This window comes from Pygocentrus nattereri, chromosome 22, assembly GCF_015220715.1.
Source record: "Pygocentrus nattereri isolate fPygNat1 chromosome 22, fPygNat1.pri, whole genome shotgun sequence".
Classification (NCBI taxonomy): Eukaryota; Metazoa; Chordata; class Actinopteri; order Characiformes; family Serrasalmidae; genus Pygocentrus; species Pygocentrus nattereri.
Genome location: NC_051232.1, coordinates 22,367,506 through 22,388,549, shown reverse-complemented (window position 1 = coordinate 22,388,549; position 21,044 = coordinate 22,367,506). Strand labels below are relative to the sequence as shown.

The window sequence follows — 21,044 nt, the reverse complement described above, 5'->3', positions numbered from 1 at the left end:
ATTCATGGTAGCTGAATAATTCATAGTGTCTACTGAATAATTCATAGTAGTTGCCAAATAATTCATTATAGTCACTGAATGATTCATAGAAGTTACTGAATAGTCAAAACTAGGTGATGACTAATTCATAGTAGTTATTTGCTAATTCATAGTAGTTACTGAATAAATAACAATCATGATTTTATATTTTTACCATATTGCCCACCTTTTGCCTCTCCAGGAGTTGGACTCTGCTGTTCCAGAGTCTGTGGTGCTGATTAGTAATCTGCTTTTGGAATGACGTCCAAATGGCTCCGAACTTTGATACGGATCCAAATGTTCTCTCTCTCATCTCTGGCTGTGAAGAGCTCCCCGAGGAAACTCGGGAATTCAGAACCGGGCTCAGAGCCGGATGAGACAGGATCCAGCACACGCACTCTCAGACTTCACATGCTCAGGATGGAGCCTGGCCTGTTTTTCCTCTTAAATATTAACAATCCTGATTAATATAGCTTGGAAGTATTAGAATACTTGTACTCCATTGCAGTGTTGAGGGGACTGTATCTTGCATGACAGCTACAAGTGCAGATTTTGACAAACAGCACACTTGTTACAGCAGTAATAAAAAAATAAATAAAATATTTACATTTCAAGGTGCTTTTAAAAACTCATATAGTGAAATATAATAATAAGATAGTGAAATAATATTGGAAAAGAGATTTGTTTGATTCATTTGCCCTTTCAGTGTGTTTTTCTTCGTTTTCTGCACCATAAATCTTAACAATAAATTGGCTGCAATCATGAAAAACTAACAAAAAACTTTGCTTTTAATAGTAGTGTGAGGTAGTATGAAGTATCAAGACGTTCTAACTTAACGTCTCATTAATGTTCTAAGAGAATCCCATTGTATTACAATGTGAAGACAGGTTTGGTTTTGGAGCCTCTGTTTCATGCCCTGATTGTCCAGGTAGGATTTAAACTGAAGCAGCTGAGATGTTATTAGAGTGAGTTTGAGGTTTTGCAGGTGATTTGTGGTAACATTATGCTGTGATTCGGAGCATTAGGCCTGTAATTTGAATGGCTAAATGTGGAGATAATTTGACTGGACAGGGGACATGGCAGGACCTGTTAACAGAGAAAGAGAGAGAGACAGAGGAGGGGGGTGCGGACCCTGGGGGAACAAAGGAGAGAGACATGCTAGAATGAACACAGATACTGCACCTCTAGGGACTGAGCAAGAGAAAGAGCAGGTGAGAGAGGGTGAAAGAGGAAGAGATTGAGCATGAAAGAGTTAGCAAAGAGAACGAGAGAAGCAGGAAGAATGTTTAAATGGAAAGAGAGGGAGAGAAAGGAAAGAAGGAGATTGAAAAAGGAAAAAAAGAGAGGAAAGAGAATGAAAGGGACAACAAGGACAGAAAAGAAAGACAAAGTGTAAGAAAGAAACAGGGAAGAGAGATTAGGGGTGCACCAATCTGATACTCAGTATTGGTATTGACCCAGTACTGGTCAGAATCACTGGATTGGATATTGATACAATCCATTAGCCTAAACTAGGTCCATCAACAAATATTCTAAATTGATTTATACATTCAGATTAAAAAAAAAAAAACAGACATTAGATTGTAAAAGTTAATATACTAGTGTCAAAAAAGCAGCATTACCGCAGCTGTCTGCCTCCCGCATACCCATGCGGACCTGGGCTGCTACACTGCATAACAGACCAGAGACAAACAGTGTCACTTTCTTTTAAAATGAACTGTAGGTCCAGCTGAAATAAGCAATTAATTCAACAACAACTGTGTAGTAGTGATGGCAGAGTTCACAACTTGACTCAACTGCAGAGAGCTATCTGAACTCTGATCTAAAAAGTCCTGTTTGAAAACACTTCAGAGCAGTACTAAAAGATCAGTAGACGGCAAAATAGTGGAACCTCAAGATAAAAATGCATGTTCAACTTTCTAGAACCTTTTTGCTTTCTGTAGGGGATCATGAATTCTTGACTTGTAGTATTGCCACATGACATGTCGGTTGTATTTGTGTCTGGTGCAACAAGATGTAATTCAACGCTATACAATACACAAACATACAATATAATACATGTACTGTAAATAATATACAATAGACAGCATACAAGGTTTAACAAAGGAGATACATTAAAAAATACACAGTAATTTCATGTGTGCAATCTTGCAAAGGCTGGAAATCTTACAGTCAGACTATATTTACATTACTCAGAAGAGTTCAAGACTTGAGCAATGGGAAAATAAGGTGTCCTTAAAATGGGTTGATATTCAAACGGATTGATATCCGAACCTTACAGCAGTGGTAAAAGAAGCTGTTCTGAAAACGGGTTGATATTTGAACAGTTTTATTCTATGTGGTCATCATTTTTGGCTTACTTTGTCAGCCCTAGTCATGATATTAATGAGCCCCTTGTGTCATGAGAACAGTAGCTTGAGCGTTAGTGAGACCTGACAGCAGCATGGACATCATGTCAGCTGTGTGGAGGTAGTAATGCAGCTAATTTCATATCAGGTGTTTTAGCCTATGGTTTCAGTTGTGAGTGCCTTAAGATGCCATGTGTGCCCATGTACCATGTTGCACTGTACACTTTATACTGAAAATACTACCATTTTTCTGGTAAATTATGGTGCAACTTGTTTTTTGCTATGTCATTGAGGCATAGGCTGAATGTAGTGTTGAAACCTTTGCACAAAGTTGCACTTAAAATTTCTTGGTTGAGTGTTTATATTGTCCTGACCAATCAAAAATACTGCAGTACGTTATGCATGAAAACGTTTAAATAAGAAGAAGCAGCAGTATTGCATAACTGAGTCATGTTGTGGGCTGTATGTATTTCTTCGTTTAAGGGAGTAGAATATTTGTTTTACAGTCAGAGGATGGTGTTATTTAGATGACTAGGTTAAGCAAAGTGCACTCAGACAAATGTATTATTAACAGCTTAGTTGTTTAAGAGAGGTGAAAAAGATGGTATTAGATCAGTATTGGTACCAGTAGATGCTCATGGATGCTGTGGTGGTGTCAGTATTGGACAGGAAAAAGTGATGTTAAGCCACCCTTCTAAGAGAGAGAAGAAGGAAAGAGGGGATAAAATAAATGAGAGAGACTCAGAGAGCAGAAAGAGGAAGGACAACGGCGGGGGATGGGGGGGTGTAGCTCTAGAAGCTAGAGAGGAATGTGGATATTTCTCTCTCTCCTGCTCTTTCTCGAATCCCCACTCTAGCAGGATCTACTATCAAATGACAGTGGCCCAGAGGAAGTCTCTCGTGCTCTAACACTCAGTGGCACACAGGAGTTTTATCGCTGATTGCACAAGCACTTCCCGCTCTTCTACCATGTACCAGACATGAAATGTCTTTTTTTTTCTTTCACCTTTTTTTTCTTTCCCTGAGAAGAAAAGGGAGCTTTGTGGAAGAGAGAATTTCAGGCTGTTTGGGGACAGGCTGGAAAAGACAGGTTTAACTATAGCGTAGTGCTAGGATATCATAACTGTGGGTGCGTGCCTGTCAGGGCCTGACCAATAAATCATTTTGAAATTGAGATTTATTGGTGAAAATTCACCAATACACATTACAAGCTAAGTGAGACCACCCAAAAAATGCTGTACTGTTGAAACTCTCATAATATTCATTATGTACCGTATGGAGTTCAAATTGACTTAAGTGAAACCTGTGGAAGAGTTAATTTAGCTCTATTGATTTAGCTGTTTAGACAGTGGAGGATGGAATTGTTCAGGAGGGGAAAAAAAAACAATGGAAGGAAAACTGTGACGAGTGAACCTCTGCAAAAATAGACAGACAGGCAGGCAGACAGACAGGTAGATAGATCACGAAATCAGAATCTGAAAAAATATCACAACAAGCAGTGCCAATCAAGGAACAGGACAAACACAAGTGGTATAAACACTGGGGGAAACAAAGGAATACCTGGAACATTGCAGGGCAGCGTTAACAGGGACTGTAACAAACAGTGAGAGGGACTACAGTGGGGAAAGTAACTGGGACTGGAATGGACATAAAGACTGAGACAGGAGCTAATTGGATAATGTCATACTGACAGGAATGACTGAAGAGACAGACAAAGGAGGAAACAGAGGAAATAGGCAGGAAATGGGGACCAAGCGTTGGCAGGGAACTAAGACGTCAGCTTGGCAGGGAACCAAATGGCCAGGGGAGGCCAAATGAGCAGGAGTCTGGGCAGCCGGCTGAGCAGGAGTCAGGTTTAGGGCCCATGTCAAGTTAGCATCCACATCTTGGACTGCTCACTTGGTAGCACTCTCTGGAGCACTAGGTGTTGCTGCAGGAGTAGTGACAGAGTCCAGCAAGTCAGGGGATTCAGACGCTGGCTCAGTGACAGATAATGATGATCTGGGGTCACCAACCATGAGACTTTGAAGGCCACAGTCAGGGAAGGTGACTCAGAGGCAGTGGAGCAGGAATCAGGTCATGGTGAGAGCCAAGGACGGAGCCCAGGTCAGTTTTGAAGGCTGAGAGCACTGGGTCAGCAGTATAGACTGACAGGTCCATGGATCCTGCTGGCCCTTCATAGACAGTAGGTCTGCATGAGCACCTTCAGAGGGAGACAGGAATGCTGAAATGCCCTGGAACGCCAGACAGCATTGTGAGGGCAAGCACCAGGTTGCATGTGGTCTGGATGGCATTGAAGCAACACTGACATCTTTGGATGCCAATGGGGAAACACTGACAACCTCGGTGCTGGTGCAGCCTCACTGATGTCCTCAGAGGCAGGCAGACCTGTACTGATGTTCTCAGGCGCAGGTAGGCCTGCTTCAGTGTACTCAAGAGCAGGAAGGCCTGCTGTACTACAAGATGTACCAGATGGCACTGCAGGATGAAGCACTGATTTGCTGGGGCTCTCTGGAGCACTGATGGGCACAAGGGATCTACAAAGCTCCCCCACAGAAAGTCTCTCCACCAAGGGAGCCACTTAACTTTAGCCATCGTGGCAAATACAGGTGCTTCAAGCACTGACATCATTAAGGGTGCTTAAGAATAAGAGTCCTGCAGAGCTGCAGGCCAGGAAAATCGTCCTTGAAGTAATTTTAAAAATCCTTTTACAGTCTCTGCCTCTATAGCCCTCTTATCCAACATGATATTGGCCCATTCCAAAGCTTTTCATCTCAAACGAGTCATGAAAAAAACACCTTAACAATGTCTGGAGGGGTGGGGCAAACCAAGTGCTGAAAATAAAGTCTGTACTGCATTATAAATGCGTGGCATGCAACTTGCCCATTGTGAACCTGCATGAGAGACACTTGCAGAGGATTCTATTTATAGCTTACACTAATTGCTTATGCTACTAAAGTCATTTAATTTCAGCTGTTAAATTTAGTTAAAAATCAGTTTTGTTGAAAAAGGCATAAAACCATAAAGCAGTGCCATTACTTAGCCATGCTTAATGGGCACAGGTTTCACCAATAGGAGCTGGGCTTTTTCAAGCAGTGAATGAGAAGTTACGTTGAAAGGTTGTTTGAACCATTGCTCTTCTTTGAGAGTTTTATGCTTGTAAAATCCTGTTCTTTCAGTCTCACTCAGCTGTAGTGATAGCACACTGCTCAGTGTCACCCCAGAGACATTCAGAGGGATAGTAAGCACAATTTTCATGACTTAGCTAAAGCAGTAATGAATGACACTTCCATCATTTGAAAAATAAGTTGGAGTAATTTGTCTGAGAAGGTGTAATACTTGAGACCTGTCTCACAAAGAAGATTTATTACTTAGCCAGCAAACTGTACACTTAGCTTGATCTACCCCTGACTTTTCTCTCAACAGTGGGGCACGTCTTATATATAGATTGTGAAAAACAGCAATTGGTGCCAAGCTTCTGGTTTAATTCATTTCTTTATATTTCCATAGGTTCATTTTTTTTAACCATTTACTTAAAAGTTAGTCACTTGACATCTCTCACATTACACATCATTGTCTATTTTGATATTGTTTTTTTCTTTTTTCTTTTCCCCCAGTGTCACATTTCCATGTGTATCAACATGCTGGTTAACCTCTAAATGCCTTACACTTCTATAACCTAAGAATAGCTCTACCAGTTTGCATTGAATTACCTGTAATTGCTTAATAATAGGCCTTAGTGTGTACACTGTGTGCACAATTATTAGGCAAGTCTTATTTTTGAGAATTATTTTTATTAATGACCAACTACAGTGCTCTCGGTTAACCCAAAATGTTAATAAACCTCAAACATGAATGTTTACGTAAGTAAAAGTGAGCAATTTCAAGAGTTCTGCATCCCTCTGAGAGACTTTTGGTAATTTTTGACTTTTCAGAGTCAGTTAAATCTCTTTTTTGGCCCATTTTGCCTAAAGAAAAAAGCTGCCTAATAATTATGCACACCTTGATATAGGGTGTTGACATCCTTAGGCCACACCCTCCCTCATTACACAGATACGCATCACCTGCTATGCTTAAATCCATTAAGCATTCAAGTTTATCCAGCTTGGAGTTAGAAAATATGCCTAAAAATGATAATATTGTCAAAATACTCACTTGCCTAACAATTGTGCACACAGTGTAATAAGGCTGGGGTTTTAAGAGGTTAAAATAAATGACTTATTGCATGTTATGGTTTATTAAAGAGTAATTACCTGGACTACAGTGCTAACTGGCTGTGGTTAGTCTTAGGTATAGAAAAGCCAAACCCACCAAAGCGTCATGGCTGGTTAAGAGGTAAAACAGAACTAAACCTGGGTCAACAGAGATCATTAAGCAGTTATTTTTCTGCGTAATTTAGTTAGCATGGTTAAAGTGAAATGGTTCATAACAAAGAAAATTACCAATTAAGATTTCTTCACAGTGGTGGTGATAGGAACTTTTGTGTTTAGCTTGTTGATTAGTTTGTTTAGTTAATGGATCTGTTGTGGGTTTCAGCTATAATTCTTGGACTTCCCCTAATAAAGCTTGCTCTTACATTCATTCCGCATTTCCTCAGAAGACAGATATATGGACAGATATGCATACACATACATATATACATCCATACATGCCTAGAAAGAGAGAAAGATAGAGTAAGTAAATAAATTAATAAATAAATACATGCTGCTTTGTATTTTGAGACATACTGACTGGTTCAGCCTTTTGCTTTTTATATATGAAAGGACAGCAGGAACGTTAGCATATGGCCTGGATGTGACTCATGAAGTTCTGGCACATTTGTGTCATCAGAAAGGTTGTAGCAGACTTTGAATTGGATCAAGATAAAAAATGAGACCCAAGTCCACCACTGTGTCCATTAACAGATAACAAATGGTTCATCTGTTTCTGTATTTATGTTGCATGTACCTGAACTACATGACTGCTCAGACATTATGGACTTAAAGGGACAAAATTTATACAATCAGTACATAAATATCAGTTCACCTTAGTGTTATATGTATGGAGGACAGTGCACGTCATTAGTGTGAACTATTACATTAAATGCTGCCATTCACTCTTCTATTATTTAAGTATGTAATCTGTTATTCAAGCATAGCAGTAACCTGTTAATAACTGCTTGACATAGAAATGTGCCATGTGTCTGCAAACTGGCTTGCTTTTTGTTGGTTCTTTGCTGTCTGTTGTCAAGTATGTGTGTTAAAAATGTGCTACTCAGCCTGAGCCTAATGATGGCCAGTCAAAATATTGGGTTTTGAGATGATTTTTTAAATGTAACATCAGGGTTTGATTTTTTATGTGTGGTTATATTTAAATGAATATGCCTATATAAAGTCTGTGCTCTCTCTGTCTAGTTAAGTCTATGAGTTGGTTTCCCAGACTAGGATTAGTCTTGGACTGCGTTTTCCTTTCAATGGAGAAACTTTTAACTTGTACCACTTCTACTGTAGCTCTTTCAGTGAAGAGCTCTGCCATAGAGCTGCCAGTTTTTCATTTCTAACTGCTGACTGGACTGCCTTGGTCGGCCTACCATTTGTGCAACTAAGTCTGTTAGTAGTTAATCTAACATGTAATGATCCAGATCCTGAAGTTCTTACCAATGGGGGAGCTCGTTTGGTTATATCTGCCTAGATACCACAGCAAAACAAAAAAAAATTGATAATTTTCCACTGGTCATCTCAAGCTTGTAACAGAACAATGAAATATGATTTGCAGAAGTACAGCAAAAAAAGTTACAGACATATATTCTTTTATCTCACAGAAGTCATTAGGCCTTTTCTAAAAGGCAATGCGAGTACCCGCTAAAATACAGCAGGACTAGTTGGGCCTGGCGGGGTTGGGTCTCAAAGTCAGGGTTTGTCTTCGGCTTCAATTTCGTGCCCATGCAGACCTCTAGTGTGTATGTGTATCTGAGTCTGTGTGTATTCAGGACTGACATGTGGCGTGTGTGTTCTGTTTCTGTTGGTTTCTTGGTATCTATTGTAGTGCGTGTGACTGGTTTGCGTGTGTGTGGAAGTGTCAGTCCAGAAGGGTTGAGATAAGATCTGAAGAGTCCAAGCTGTTTCCCAGCTCAGCAGCTGACACACACGTACACACTCCGGCTGCATCTCAGAGACTCGGCTGCATCATCATCTGTCTCTCACACACCGATCGTACTGTAAAACAGCTTTAAAATATCTTTAAAAAAATCTCCTCTAGGTCACACATGCCGTCCTGCTGCTGCTGTAGAGCTGCAGGCTGACTTCTGTTAGCCGCATGCTGCTAACGTTTACACGTAGGGACATTTCTGTGCTTTTCTTGAAGAATGAATACACATAGAGTACTGTGTGACAGTTTTAGATGCTCAGAAAATATCATAATATTAATACTAATACCAGAATAAACATAAACAACTTAGTAGATTAAATAATAGTAGAAAAAGTAGTAATGTCTATGGGTGTGCTTGCTTAACCATTTCCAAATCTCTCCCTGAACAGCTAAATCTCTCCCTGAATCTCTCCCTGACCTGTCCTATATTAAATTAAAACAGGTGTGATGACAGTGGATTTGAACAAATCTGTGTGGTCAATCTGTGCCATCTGTATTGTCAAACAGTCTTTGACTTTGACTGATCCTATAGTGGTGTCTAAGAATGGTCTGCTATAGAATTCCTTCAAACCTGACTAGAAATGAAGACTGAAAATTAAACGTCAATAAAAATACCATTCCACCACTTTTTTTATTACCAATAGAGAGGTGGTAGGGCACACAGTTAGTCGTGATCTGGATTAAATGGTGTAAAAAAACCTTTTGTGTTTTTTACTGTTGGTGGTTGGCAAGTAGCAGCTTTCATCACTAAACATTCATTCTCACAATCTTTCGTCTGTTTTGCATGGAGAGTCAAAAGGTAAATGTCTGCAGCTGCTAAAATTCTGTTAAGGCAGTTTTTCATGTGAAATGTTCCTCTTAAGTTCATCTGCCTGCTGTACAGAAGGAGCATTGGTAGGAGTTTCCTGAGACTTAATTTGCATTTTTTCTACCATTCTATGCTTATTCTGGGACAAAAAAATGATAAAAGGGAGAAAAAAAATTATAAAAGCTTTGTATGTCGTGTTGTCATGTAGACATTGTGAGAGGCCCAATTATTCAGAGATTCCATAATCACCCGTATGCAAAGCAGGCATTTAATTAAGGGAGTATTAAGGAGAATAATCTTGGTTGTAAGCCAGTCGCAGCATAGCGGATTTGGCACAATGATCGTCTCCCGTAAAACTGCTCCATAAAAACCCCGAGCCCATTACCCACAGCCGCGAAAAACGGCCTTGTTCAACAGCGGCCCAATCACACGGCTAATTTCGCTCCACTCTTCTCCTGCTTCCTGCTGCATTAAGTGTGCGTGAATAAGTGAGTATGTGAATGTGGGTGACATGACATTCCACAATTTCACCTTAACAAGACTGAAGCCAAGGAGATGGTTTATGTTCCAGCTGCATGACTGAGTGTTGTTCATTTTCAGCAAGGATATTGTGACAAAAACAATAAGCAAACAAATTAAAGTCTTAGACAAAAGGCTTTGTGTATTTGAAAGGTTTCATTCTAAAAAGCTGTATTAATCATAACATAGCACTCATGTGTATATATATATGATTATATATATGACATACATATATGATTAATACAGCTTTTATTAGAGAAATAAAAATGTGCAACTTTATTAGAAACACCTACCTTGTACTTCCACTCATTGGCCACTTTATTAGAAACACCTACCTTGTACTTCCACTCATTAGCCACTTTATCAGAAACACCTAGCTTATTTTTCCACTCATTGGCCATTTTATTAGAAATACTTACCTTGGAGTTCCACTCATTGGCCACTTTATTAGCAACACCTACATTATAGTTCCACTCATTGGCCACTTTATTAGGGACACCTACCTTGTACTTCCACTCACTGGCACTTCAAAGACTAGATAATTATTTACACAAACTAAACATCAACCAACTCATAGACTGTACATCAGCAAGTTTCCATTAAAGTGGCGAATTAGCGTATGTTGTGTTTAAAAAATGCTTATAGAGACCAATAGAGAACTGATTTGTAAGAGAGAGAGAGAGAGAGAACAAAGGAGATATATGGGAGTATTTGGAATGAGGAGTCTGATCATACATATCTTTGTGTGTTCAGAGGCTAGACCACACACACAATGTGTTCCTGCCCGTTGCAGCAGAGAAACCTCATGGTCCAGTGAGCCTCACACTCTCCCACCGAGCAGTGTGTATATCCCCTGTGGTTGTCTATGTGTTTATACGTGTCCCTGTGTGAAATATGAGTGTGTGTCACAGTGAGTTTAGCAGCATGTGCCTGCTATACTGAAGAGAACACTCTCTTCTGGTGGTCTCTTAGGCTTCACGGAACAAAGAGTGTGCATGTTTAGAGTTTCAGCTGTGTAACAAAACACACACATAGTACTGAGCTTCTGCCCAGCTGTTTTTTTTTTTTTACCTCAAATTGAAGTGGTAGCATTTTTCTTTTGAGAATTCAGAGTTTAAAAACAGTATTTTCCCAACCAAAAAATGGAGCAACTTTTTTTAAAGCTTATTTAAGGATTATGGGCCAAAAAGCACCTTAAGTACACAAACACCTTGTAGTTTATATGTGGAAAAGCTGCCAGAGAAATTTCTAAAGGATGCAGTGCGATCAAACATGTCTGCTGCGTTATTTATCCGCTAAACGTGTGGTGTGGCTAATCTTCAACATTGTGCAAAAGTGTGTATATATTAGAATACATTATATTTACTTTGCTGGGCCTTCTGTTGCTGGACATCTTTCAAGTGCATGCTTCCCTCTTCCCTGAAGCAGGGCTAAACTAGTTTACATAAGCAATTTCGGCAGTGAGATATAGAGCCCGGGCCCTTTTTTTCCTGCAACCAACACCGTGTTGGTCCAGAATCCAGAGCTTTCTGTCGGATAAAAAAAAGCTGTTTCTTCCTCTTACATGTATCTGTGCTGATAAGACCAGTCCCAGTCATTTGTCAGCTGTCAAAATTACTGTTGAAGTCTCCTCTCCTGGCCTTATCGGCTCTGGCAGTTTGGACTGTGTATATATGCAGTTAAAAGTCAAGCTCCTTCAATATGACAGCTGAGGAGAGAGTGTGTTTCTTTAGGCAGAAAAGAGCTTAATGTCAGAGGGACACTTTTTCCCGCCTTATCTGAAGTGGCTTGGACCTCTCCTGGAGCTAATCAGCTAATGCTAGCTCCCCTGATTGATTAGCTCTTGTAAGATGCGCTGGAATATAAAAGTTGGCAAACGGATAAAGGCTGTAAATGGAGAGCGAGAGAGAAAGAGCTGGAGAGAGGCTTTCTCTTTTTGACAAGGGTAATTTTCTCATCAGCCAAAGAAGGAACATCTTGCCTTAGCTTTTTTGGCTCAAAGACAAGCTTTGACAACCCTTTGTGCCACCAGAGTGGAAACAGATGTGCATATGTAGAGTAGTACCTCCACCAAGCAGAAGGGGCTTGTGATAAGATTGCGAAATGATTTCTTACCTGGGACCATAATTTTGTGGTGATCCATCAAAGGACTTTGTGTTTAGGCCCCCCTTTCCACCTTTTTATATCATGTTTCTCTTGTTGTTTTTCCACACAGATTGTAGTGAGAGTCATACACAGGTCAGCTGTGATCTAAAGTATCAAGTAAAGTATTATTGGAAATCATTCCTATCAGCATGCTGTGCTAGTTGATTAATATTTTTATTAAAACTGGAAGAGGTTTCATGACTGGTGGAATAAAAACAGGTTAAATGCAAGTCACTCTGTAAAGCAGGAAATAGTAATTAATCAGAAGTCAGAGGTTGTTGGGTTGGATTTGTTGGGTGTTTTTCGGTCCACGATATACGTCTTTTCATGTAGTGTTACATGCACAGGATGAAAAAGAAGGTCAGGCTCAATGTTTCAGTATCAAATGCAAAATAAAGATTACACTTATGATGCAGTGATGACGGAGGTCTCTTTGAATACTAATTACACACTTACGACCTGAGTGGTCGCCAAATCCCCAAAACGTACATATCACAGCTTTATGTCAACTTGCCTGAAAGCATTATATTTTACTCAGTGTTAAGGCACTTTAGGGCATGGATGGTTACATTGTTCAAGAAGAAACCTTGGGCTGATTTGCACATGTTTGACATGGTGCTTGCCTGTTCTGCTACTGTAGCAGAAACATCAATTTACCATTGTTGATTAAATGTGAAATGTGAGGTAATTTCATATTTTTTTGTGTACAGATTTATGTACATTACGTAACACTATTGTTTTAATTAATTTAGTGCAATATTTTAAAATAATTAAAATTAAGGTAGTAGATTTATTCAGTTTTTCTGAAGACATGGTAAGAAAAGATTGCTGCGGTAGAGTTGTTTAGTGACATTTGTTTACATATGCACCTTGGATTTTTTTTGTCATGTTGTATAGCCTTGTGCTAATGACAGATATTATTGAATATTTGAACAACACTTGGAAATATTATATTATAAATTTCAGTCTGGCCAAGAATGCTGGTGTATATGCAGTAGAGACTCTGATACATGAAATCTACTCTTCGATAGAAAGATAAATGGGCAAGCATAAGGGTGCCAGTTAGTTGGTTTTGCCTGTGCTATGGACCAGACCTTGTTTATCATACTGATCTGGAATATATATCTTCAAATGTGATTACCAATAATTAGTATTACCACTTTTGCTAATAATCATTTTTGAAAATAATCACATATGGCATAATGCGCTGATAACTTGAATTTACCACTTGAGTTGCGCTGACAACTTGAATTTGAACTCGAAATTACCACAGTGATATTGCAAGCTGTAGGACTTCATACATTTAGATGACATTATTTTCCTTGCTTAGCTGTACACTTCCAGATCTGGCATCATTCTGTTACTATACAGACGTGGTTGTGTATCAAGAGAGTCTGTGAATTACACCCTGAAAGCTTGTTAGATTGATATCTGACATGAACACATGACCTGATAGTATCTCTTGATCTGTGAAGGTTTTCAGTCAACCCAGTGATTGAATTGTTTAGTAGTAGTATGTCAAGGCTTCTGAACCTGTAGTTTATTATTGCATGCATTTCACTGCTCATTCTTCATCAGTTTAGAGAAGTGATGAGAAATATTCCCTGGCATTTAAACCACAGACTGATTCATGCCAGTGTTGCCGTGAAGTCTGCCGAATGCCACAGATCACTTGGTCATGTCTGACACATTCTGGCCCTCATTTTTTGTCTCATTGTGTACATTTAGACTCTGTTGCAAACTTTCCAATTGCAATGTAGAAAGATTTATGGTGCATTTTTTTGTCTCAAGTCTTCCAGTACTTTCTTGTTTTTTAACTAGTCTACCTGTTTCTGAGCTATCTAGATCTAGATCTCCACTCCTCTCTGTCTGCCAGGGGATTAACACCTGTTATGAGTTATTACCTTTATTACTGATTACTGTAAATAAACCTACACTACATTAGCATCTTACTGTCTTTGACCCCTATATAGACCTATACAGCTTCATTTGCCTCCTTTATCTTTACTGGTATCTTTTATTCGTGTTTACTGCATTCTGTCACTCTTGTAGAAGGAAAAAATACTCAACTCACCAGAGCCCAATACATGTATTGCTGGTGAGAGCCAGTGTTCTTTTAAAGAGTTCCCCAGGGTTCCACTTTTGACCAATTGCTGATTTTTTACTGGCTTATCAGCACCCGTTTAAAGGCATTGCTTTTTATCTCCCTTTAAATCTTTCACAGTTAATCAGAACCTTAGCTTCCTGGTGCCTGCGCTTCTTTGAAACTTCTGGTTATTATGGTTTGAGCTACTGTACAGTAAGTCTGTGAAATGTTGCAATTGTTGAGCTCAATCTATATTTCCTATTCACATCATTTATTTCTAAATTTTTCTGGTTCTTTCTTGGCCTTTGAATTCATCTTCTTGTTTCCAGTTTGCCCTGTTGTCTGACTGGGTAATAATCCTTCCAATGGGTTACTACATTGATTACTGGAAATGTTCTAATAAACATGCTCTGCATTTAAATCCTTTTGCCTCAAGGTCCCCCTTAGCACACCTACACAGAGTGATTTCCCTCCTTTATCTTCATTGGTACCTTTTATTAAATACAACATTCTTCTGCTGCAGACCACCCCTTATTAAAAAAAAAATAATAATAAAACTAGCCAGAACCCAGCATATTCATTGCTGTGTGAGGGCCAGCGATCATTTAAGGGGTTCCCCAGGGTTCCACCTGTGGTCCATTGCTGATGTTACCTGAAAATTTGCACCATTTTAAATCCATTGCTCTTTTATCTCCTCAGTTAATCAAAGCCTTCTCTTTCTTGTGTGCCCTTGTTCTTTGTAATTTAAATGCAACAAATTATCATTATGGCTAAAGCTTTTATAAAATTGCTGCTCTGTAATTCAGTGGGAATCTTTTTGACTGCCTTTTATTAACTGATAAGTACTGGATGCCACGTTTGAGGTAATGACACTTAATGGCAAGAGTTCAGCCCTCAATGAGCTTAAGCAGTAAAGAGAGAAAAGCGTTAGCTAAGAAGCGGCAAGATGAAAAGTGTTTGTAAATGGGTCAAAATGAGGCTGAGCGCATTCTGAGTAGCTTTGTTTTCCTTGTCTCTTATCTGGCTTTAATGAGGGAGTAGATTGTGAAGGATATTTCTTCCTCATGAAAAAAAAAAAATCAGCGGTTTAAGTGTGTGAAGTCAGTCACCAGCTCACAAATATCCTCTCAGGGACACACGTGTTTGCCTGCTTTCATGTTTGTTTGTTTGGTTGGTTCTGGGCACCATGTTTTAGCCCATTAGTTCTAATGATAATCCACTTTATTTACTATAGAAAAAAAAATCACTGCATGGTATGAAGCTGAAGGAAAAGGCCAGTGTCAAGGACTGTGCAGCTAAATTCACCAGAGATCTTTTGCAGTGGCTTTAGCAGAATCACAAGAGTAAACATTGCTAGTGTTTTCCATACATTTAAACTCACAAGATCAAGCAGTAGTGTAGGTCAAATGCAAGCAGTTTATTCATTTAACTGACTCCATCAACTTAATTTGCCAGCTTTTGTGTCACCAAATTGGAATACCTTAAGCTGTTGCATACAGCACGTGCAGAACTGTAATCTTTCTACTCAAACAGAATAAAAAATAAATAAAATATGTAACATGCATGTATTAACATATAATTATAACTTTATTTATGTGACCCTTTTTATAAATCAAAGTGCATGCAACATGCTTTAAAACCATCAGAGGGATAAAACACAAGTGAAAGCAATGTAAAGAGAATTTTAAAAGAGAGGAGTTCAATTATTAAAAGAATAAGATGGATAAAAGGTACAGTCAAATTCAGCTACTGAGAATCCAACTGTGATAATATTTGGTTAAACATTTCAAATATATATATATATATATATATATATATATATATATATATATATATATATATATTGATTTTTTTACCTGGTAAAAATCAATAACATATGGTCTTTTTGCTTTTTTTAAAGTAGCCATAAAGTGCAATTTCCCTCATTTGGACTATGCTTAGTTTTTTTTTTTTAAGATTGAAGTAACTTATTTTGAATGAAGTGTGTATGATGCACAAAAGCAAACATGAACTTAATTTTCATCTTAGAAGGTGAGTAAACAAGTCAACATTTATACAAGTGTTTTTATTGTGTTATTGTGTCATTTGTACAGGATTGTTTTATATGAAGAAAACTGCAGTTGTGGTGTCCTTTTTACCTCAGCTTGACTGTCTTTATGGTGAGGTGTGGATAGAGAGTGAATATCCATCCACTTTTACTCCTTGTTGCTCAATAGCACCTCAACAAATGGTCACATTTCACAAAAGGAGAGCCAGCAGTGCCATACATAATCTGTTAACAGATTAATAGGGTAAAATGTCTTGTTTCATTACATTAATTAAAATGATATTATCTAATTTTTATTGTCTCTGATGGAAAGGCCACTAGGGGCAGGCATTATAAAGTTTGATTTCTGAGTATATTGCCACATTATCTGAGTAAAGTATTTGGATATATGTAAAAGTGCTAAACTTACGTGAGAACAACAAAAATAATATTAAAAGCAGGTGTAAGTTTTAGAGGTTGCCAGTACAGTAGAGCAAGGATATTTATTTTTTAGATATTTGGTTTATATACACACACACACACACACACACACACACACACACACAAACATGTATGTATATATATACAGTCATGGCCAAAAGTTTTGAGAATGACACAAATATTATATTTTCACATGATCTGCTGCCCTCTGGTTTTTATGTGTGTTTGTCAGATGTTTTTATCACATACAGAAATATAATTGCAATCATATTATGAGTAACAAAAGCTTTTATTGACAGTTAGAATGAGTTAATGCAGCAAGTCAATATTTGCAGTGTTGACCCTTCTTATTCAGGACCTCTGCAATTCTCCCTGGCATGCTCTCAATCAACTTCTGGACCAAATCCTGACTGATAGCAGTCCATTCTTGCACAATCAATGCTTGCATTTTGTTAGAATTTGTAGGTTTTTGTTTGTCCACCCGTCTCTTGATGATTGACCACAAGTTCTCAATGGGACTAAGATCTGGGGAGTTTTCAGGCCATGGACCCAAAATCTCTATGTTTTGTTGCCTGAGTCATTTAGTTATCACCTTTGCTTTATGGCAAGGTGCTCCATCATGCTGGAAAAGGCATTGTTGATGATCACCAAACTGCTCTTGGACGGTTGGGAGAAGTTGCTCTCGGAGGATATTTTGGTACCATTCTTTATTCATGGCTGTGTTTTTAGGCAAGACTGCGAGAGAGCCGATTCCCTTGGCTGAGAAGCAACCCCACACATGAATGGTTTCAGGATGCTTTACAGTTGGCATGAGACAAGACTGGTGGTAGCGCTCACCTCGTCTTCTCCGAACAAGCTGTTTTCCAGATATCCCAAACAATCGGAAAGGGGATTCATCAGAGAAAATGACTTTACCCCAGTTCTCAGAAGTCCACTCCCTGTACCTTTTGCAGAATATCAGTCTGTCGCTGATGTTTTTTCTGGAGAGATGTGGCTTCTTTGCTGCCCTCCTTGAGACCAGGCCTTGCTCCAAGAGTCTCCGCCTCACAGTGCGTGCAGATGCACTCACACCTGCCTGCTGCCATTCCTGAGCAAGCTCTGCACTGCTGGTAGCCCGATCCCGTAGCTGAAACACTTTTAAGAGACGGTCCTGGCGCTTGCTGGTCTTTCTTGGGCGCCCTGGAGCCTTTTTGGCAACAATGGAACCTCCTCTCCTTGAAGTTCTTGATGATGCGATAGATTGTTGACTGAGGTGCAATCTTTCTAGCTGCGATACTCTTCCCTGTTAGGCCATTTTTGTGCAGTGCAATGATGACTGCCCGTGTTTCTTTAGAGATAACCATGGTTAACAGAAGAGAAACAATGATGCCAAGCACCAGCCTCCTTTTAAAGTGTCCAGTGGTGTCATTCTTACTTAATCATGACAGATTGATCTCCTCATCAACACCCACACCTGTGTTAATGGAGCAATCACTGAAACGATGTTAGCTGGTCCTTTTAAGGCAGGGCTGCAATGAAGTTGAAATGTGTTTTGGGGGATAAAGTTCATTTTCCAGGCAAATATTGACTTTGCAATTAATTGCTGTTAAGCTGATCACTCTTTATAACATTCTGGAGTATATGCAAATTGCCATTATAAAAACTGAAGCAGTAGACTTTGTAAAAATTAATATTTGTATCATTCTCAAAACTTTTGGCCATGACTGTATATATATATATATATATACAGTGGGTTGCAAAAGTATTCATACCCCTTGAACTTTTCCATATTTTGTCACATTACAACCACAAACATAAATATATTTCACTGGAATTTAATGTGAAAGACCAACACAAAGTGGTATACAATTGTGAAGTGGAAAGAAAATTATACATGAATCAAAACATTTTTTACAAATAAAAAACTAATAAGTGCGACGTGCAAAAGTATTCAGCCCCCCTGAGTCAATACTTTGTGGAGCCACCTTTTGCTGCAATTACAGCTGCAAGTCTTTTAGGGTATGTCTCCACCAGCTTTGCACATCTAGTGACTGAAATTCTTGCCCATTCCTCCTTGCAAAACAGCTCAAGCTCAGTCAGATTGGATGGAGAGCGTTTGTGAACAGCAGTTTTGAGATCTTGCCACAAATTCTCAATTGGGTTTAGGTCTGGACTCTGACTGGGCCATTCTAACACATGAATATTCTTTTTTTTAAACCACTCCATTGTAGCTCTGGCTTTATGTTTAGGGTCGTTGTCCTGCTGGAAGGTGAACCTCCGCCCCAGTCTCAAATCTTTTGCTGACTCCAACAGGTTTTCTTCCAAGATTGCCCTGTATTTGGCTCCATCCATCTTCCCATCAACTTTGACCAACTTCCCGGTCCCTGCTGAAGAGAAGCACCCCCAGAGCATGATGCTGCCACCACCATATTTGACAGTGGGGATGGTGTTTTCAGAGTGATGTGCAGTGTTATTTCTCCGCCACGCATAGCGTTTTGCATTGTGGCCAAAAAGTTCTATTTTGGTCTCGTCTGACCAAAGCACCTTCTTCCACATGTTTGCTGTGTCCTCAACATGGCTTCTGGCAAACTGCAAACGGGACTTCTTATGGTTTTCTTTTAACAATGGCTTTCTCCTTGCCACTCTTCCATAAAGACCACATTTGTGTAGTGCACGACTAATTGTTGTCCTGTGGACAGTTTCCCCCACCTGAGCTGTGGCTCTCTGCATTTCATCCAGAGTCACCATGGGCCTCTTGGCTGCCTCTCTGATCAGTGATCTCCTTGTTCGGCCTGTAAGTTTAGGTGGACGGCCTTGTCTTGGCAGGTTTACTGTGGTGCCATACTCTTTCCATTTCCGGATGATGGATTGAACAGTGCTCCGTGAGATGTTCAAAGCTTGGGAAATCTTTTTATAACCTAAGCCTGCTTTAAACTTCTCCAAAACCATATTCCTAACCTGTCTGGTGTGTTCTTTGGACTTCATGATGCTGTTTGCTCCCCAATATTCTCTTAACCAACATCTGAGGCCGTCTCGGAGCAGCTGTATTTGTACTGAGATTAGATTACACACAGGTGGACCCTTTTGAGTCATTAGCAGTCATCAGGCAACTTCTGAATGCAATTGGTTGCACTCAGGGAAAAGGGGGCTGAATACTTTTGCACGTCGCACTTATTAGTTTTTTATTTGTAAAAAATGTTTTGATTCATGTATAATTTTCTTTCCACTTCACAATTGTATACCACTTTGTGTTGGTCTTTCACATTAAATTCCAGTGAAATATATTTATGTTTGTGGTTGTAATGTGACAAAATATGGAAAAGTTCAAGGGGTATGAATACTTTTGCAACCCACTGTATATATATATATATATATATATATATATATATATATATATATATATATAAACACACACACACACTTATGCATTTATGTGTGTGTGTGTGTGTGTGTGTGTGTGTGTGTGTGTGTGTTTTTCTCATTTATTGACCTTTTTCTAAAGTGATGGACTGAAAGTGATTGAATCTCTGTAAGTTTCTGTATCCTCATCCTAATGGCACTTCACGTGTTTCCTTTGCATAATCAGGGTGCGCAAGTTCATTGACATGTTGGAGAAGCAACAGAAAGTCCGGGAGATTGTTAAAAACCGAAGAAAAAAAAATCAAGTGTGCTGCACATCAAAGAAGCAGCAACGGCTGGATGGAGAGCTAGCTGGTATGATCAAAATCCCATGCTTAAAATGCAAAAAAAAAAAAAGCTCCCTGGGGTTGAGGGGGATGGAAAAAGAGACAACTACAAAACGCAAAGCGAGACGGGAGAAAATAATGGAAACAGCTAGGGAAAAAATTAAATAAAAAAAATATATAATAATAAAACAACAGCTTAAAAACTCCAGGCGAAGTGGAGCACCTTCAAAGCTCAAGGCTTAGCGCGGATATGCTTATTATGGCAGCTCAAAACTGACCCTTGACAGTCTGAAATCAACTGCGGAGTGAAAAACAGCCCAGTGTGATCCGATATTTCGGCTGCTGCAAACAATTATTCATGCATTTGTTTGTTGATGCTCCTTATTCCTTATTCGACAGGAAGATTCAGATGTGTGGATAATGTGGCTGCACATAAGTTCCTGTGGCATTTGAAATCCTTCATTTTAAAAGGCCGCGGTAGGTTAACTACAGCAGGCGTCCGTCTCTGGCTGTGAGAGATATTGCCAATACCCATCCGCTGCCGTATCTGCTATTGTATTAAGGTGAATAATGCTGGGGCTGCTTTACCCATTGGAGAGTTTTTTTTTCTGTTTTTAATATGCCTTAAATGAAATTTATAGCTCCCCTCCATGCCGGAAAAAAGTCATGTTTCATTCATTTCAAGTTGCATTCGGATTTTAAAAAAGCAGTTCTGTATCCTGCAGATGAGATGGCTACGCTTCGGAAAATTTGGGTTACTTTGCATGATTTTTTCGCTGGCCGGGCTAGAAATTTATAACGGAGTGGTTTTTCTATGGACAGTGTATATTAGTATGGACTTCACAACGGTTTGTGTTGCTTC

General features: G+C 39.2%; 1 protein-coding gene across 49 annotated transcripts in view; it reads left to right on the top strand.

Moving 5' to 3' along the window:
* The window catches only part of LOC108427456 (protein tyrosine phosphatase receptor type D), a 713,922-nt gene that overhangs the window by 112,961 nt on the left and 579,917 nt on the right, over positions 1 to 21,044 (top strand). The window lies entirely within an intron of this gene.